The sequence below is a fragment of the Eptatretus burgeri genome, chromosome 2 (assembly GCF_056783735.1).
Source record: "Eptatretus burgeri isolate ZD-2024b chromosome 2, Ebu_testis_v1, whole genome shotgun sequence".
NCBI lineage: Eukaryota > Metazoa > Chordata > Myxini > Myxiniformes > Myxinidae > Eptatretus > Eptatretus burgeri.
Genome location: NC_140962.1, coordinates 81,919,218 through 81,923,866, shown reverse-complemented (window position 1 = coordinate 81,923,866; position 4,649 = coordinate 81,919,218).

Below are 4,649 nucleotides of genomic sequence, written 5' to 3'. Positions count from 1 at the left end.
TGCGCGCGGTCCGCCTTTTATAGCACGGGGCTCCGCCCTTCGCTCCTCCCTGTTTTCAGCTCCACCTTCCTTCGAGAAGGTTCCCGAAAAGGGGCGTTCCCTCACCCCGACCGCCTCACGCTATGCATCCACCAATTGGCGGTGAGCTGCCCTCCCCCTTTCCTTCACACCAAGCGTGGGGAAAATTGGCGGGAAAAAAACCCCACAGGCCTTACAAGAGCTTTTGTTCTGCCAATCCTTCTCAGACGGTTTCCGCCGCGGAAACCACCTTACCGTGGTCCGCGGAGGATGGCGTTCGTAGCGGGCGTAGTAGCGAAGATGGTGGTGATTGTTGTGGGGGTGGTGTGAGCGTGGTGGACGTTGTGGCATAGTTGGTGGTGGTTGTTGTTTGCGTGGAGGTTTGTTGCAATGCTGGCTCAAAATAACGATAGATAAAGAAAAACGGCTATCTCAAAGGGTCGCAGCCCGGTGAAACATGAAGAAATCCCTTTAAACAACGGTGGGGACCTATCTGCACATAAACTTCGCGTCATAACTTATCTTAGGACCCTTTATGGTGTATTGTGAATTTCCACAGTCGTAACAATATTATGAACAGATTTGGATATTGGGCCATCTCAATAGTTTTGATGGCAGTGGAAAATGGCTGCCACATCTATCAGCGGCTGAATTTGAGATGGCCCAATATCCAAATCTGTTCATAATATGATAGGCTACTAGTGTGCCAAATTTGGTGCTTTCCTCACAAAATGCACAATTGGGCAACTTAGCTAAATATAGCATAACAATTGTGCATTTTGTGAGGAAAGCACCAAATTTGGCACACTTGTAGCCAACATATTATGAACAGATTTGGATATTGGGCCATCTCAAATTCAGCCGCTGATGGCTGTGGCAGCCATTTTCCACTGCCATCAAAAATTTTGAAATGGCCCAATATCCAAATCTGTTCATAATATGATAGGCTACTAGTGTGCAAAATTTGGTGCTTTCCTCACAAAATGCACAATTGTTATGCTAAGTTGCCCCACTACATGTAAACGTCAAAAGAAATCAACATATAAATGAAAAACTAAGACCCACATATATCTCTCACCTGTGAATGGAGGGAATAACCAATTAGCTCTCACCTAATCAATTAAGCACAGGTGGCTAGGATTATATAAATAAATCGACTCCTCCCATGTTCTTCTTGCCAAAGAAGCTGCATAAAGCAACCATGAAAGGCTACCCAAGGTAAGCCTTTGGCAGCAGTTACAGCTTCAATTTTTCTTGGGTTTGTCTATATCAGCTTTGTACATCTGGATTTGGGGATTTTCTCCCAATCTTCCTTGCAGATTTGCTCAAGCACTGTCAAGTTGTATGGGGATTGTCACTGAACAGCAATCTTCAAGTCTTTCCACAGATTCTCAATGGGATTCAAGTCTGGGCTTTGGCTGGGCCACTCAAGGACTTTCACATTCTTGTTCTGAAGCAATTCCAGTGATGCTTTGGCTGTATGCTTGAGGTCATTGTCCTGTTGGAAAGTAAATCTTTGTTGCAGTCTCAGGTCTTTTGCCTTCTGAAGCAGGTTCTCCTCAAGGATTTGCCAATACTGTATTTAGCTCCATTCATTGTTCCCTCTATCCTTACAAGTCTCCCAGTCCCTGCTGCTGAAAAGCATCCCCAAATCATGATTCTGCCACAACCAAGCTTCAAAGTAGGGATGGTGTTAGAAGGGTGATGAGCTCTGCTCAGTTTCTGCCAGACGTCGTGCTTTGCATTAAGGCCAAAGAGTTCAATTTTCGTCTCATTAAACCACAGACTATTTTGCATTATGCTCTCCGTCTTTCACGTGCCTTTTTGCAAACTCCAGGCATGCTGTCATGTGCATTTTTCTCAGGAGTGTCTTCTGTCTGGATACTCTCCCATAAAGACTAGATTTGTGAAGTACTACAGACATTGCTGTCTTTCTGACAGATTCTCCCATCTGAGCCAAAGAAATATGAAGTTCTATCAGAGTTTTCATTTGGTTCTTGATCACCTCCCTGACCAAGGTCCTTCTTGCCCAATTGCTCAGTTTGGTCAGATGACCAGCTCTAGGAAGACTCTGGGTAATTTCATATTCTTTCCATTTCCTAATAATGGAGCTCACTGTGCTCTTGGGAACTTTCAACACTCGAGAAATTGTGTTATACCCTTCCCCAGATCTGTGCCTCCTCACAATTATATCTCAGAGTTCTATGAACAGTTCAATGGACTTCATGCTGGAGTTTCTGCTTGGACATGCACTGTCAACTGTGGAACCTTATAGAGAAAGATGTGTTTCTTTCTAAATTATGTCCAATCAATTGAATTGGCCCCACAGGTGGATTCCAATCAAGTTGTAGCGGTATCTCAATGATGATCAAGGAAATTGGATGAACCTCAACTCAATTTGGAGTGTCATAGCAAAGGGGTTGAATACTTATTGATGCAAGACATTTCAGATTTCCATTTTTTATTAATTTGTAAGAATTTCAAAAAATATAATTTTGCTTTGACATTGTGGGGCATTTTATGTAGATCTGTGACAAAAAAACTCAGCATAATCAATTTTAAATTCAGGCTGTAACACAACAAAATGTGAAAAATTCAAGGGGTGTGAATACTTTCTGAAGGCAGTGCGTGTCTGTATGTGTGTGTGTGTGTGTGTGTGTGTGTGTGTGTGTGTGTGTGTGTGTGTGTGTGTGTGTGTGTGTGTGTGTGTGTGTGTGTGTGTGTGTGTGTGTTTATGTATGTGTGTGTATGTATGTCCGTGTATGTACATATGTATGTATACACACACACACATATATGAATGTGGATACTGTATAAACCCACATTTATTCGCAATGACCTTTCTTCAAGTGATCGGTACTGCTCTGTTGTCTCTTTCAACTTTGTATCCCCCTCCAGATTTCCACACAATCAGCAAGTGGTGGAGCTAAATCGAAACGGTTTAGGGTCCGAGAGAAATGTGTATTGGTGTTGCTCAGACTCAAGTAACCTGTCAATTATGTGTCAGTTGTCAAGAGAGTGGATTCTCATACCACCCCAGTCTCGATCTACCACCCCACATTGTTTTCTGATTACCTCTTACCAATCTCAAACTATTCTATAATTCTAATTACAATCCACCGCTATCCCCTCTCTTCCAACCTTTCCTCAACATGTTTATCCCAGAGATGTGTGGTTGTCAAATGGAGTCAAACTAAAGCTCCTGCAATCATAGTCCCTCACCACACATTGATGTCAATAGGAAAGTGTAACTACACAAGGAGGTGTTAATTCTTCCAAAGAGCGGTTTACTCTTGCGATCAGCATGCTCATATGAAGCGTGTTTAATATTCGTGTTTCGCTTATTAACATCGAGGGAATGGTCAAGCCATGCCGCTCATTCCCACTTTTGGATATATTGGCTGCAGATTTAATCATAATGAGATCATGTCAATATGTCATCACTGAGGGAGTGTCGAACGATTGATCATTGAGAGATAAATTGGCGGCTCTAATATGTATAACCCGATTCGCATCAAATTAATTATGATCTCCCCCACCCACATCTCCTCTCCCGCCACCTCGCCCTGCCCGAAATAAACATTGTGTGTTGTTCATTTCGAGGTCAGGGCCATGCGGTGACTCCACAATGGGAACCATCAAGTCGTCCTTGTTTCAAGGACTGTTTACCTGTCCATAAACTAGTTATTTCCTTGCACCATTCACGGGTTATAGATACTATACATCATTCTGGGGCGGCCGAGTGAATTTGCGAGACTAAGATCGATATGGTCGGACTATAAAACAATTTACATTTTGCATGAAATCCCCATTTTCGTGCTATTTTCGCGCCACTCAACCGTGTGACACTCTCAGTTCCATGAGGCTGCGCTGAATCCTTCCTCAGCACAGAACCCGCTGATAGCAAACACTCCAAGCACAAGTGCTCGGAGAATTTGAACTGTGGGAAAAGAAATGTTTCAATTTAATCAGATAAATACTAGTTCGAAGCACTTTGGAGAAAAATGTCCTTTCTCTTTGTGACCATTTTCTAAATGACCATGTCCTGACAAGGAGAGATCTCCGCAGGGCATATTTTGCATGGTGAATGACCCAAAGGGGGCTCTGTGCCACACATTGAGGTTATTCACAAGTTTATAGGAGCATGCGCCATTGCAGAAGGCATTTTTATAGAGAGTTAAAGCTGTAGTAAAAGAAGAAGCTTCGCGGTTTATTGCTTCATTTTCCTATAAAAACAAACTCTTTTGCCGAACGTGAGATTCAAATTCAGCCAATACAGCTTTCTCATTCGTTGGTACATTGATATGGTCTCATACACTGGAGTTCGATGTGCATTTCTACAGCGCTTTAAATAAGGGTGTAATTGTGCAAAATGTTTTGGATTCTTTACCAACTTCGCACGATGTTATGCGAGATGATCCGCATATTGAAAAACAATATATTGTTGCGAATCTGGAAACCATTATCGCACTCATCATTCAGGTCCTTCAGCTCAGTTATCTTGGTAAGTACATGTTCTATAGATAGCTCGCCTTCCATTGTTTAATGGGTAAATCTATGTAAATGCGCTGTGATTTATTTTAATAGTTCGGTCAGAACAACAAAGAAGAACCCTCCCGTCCCGTGATTCA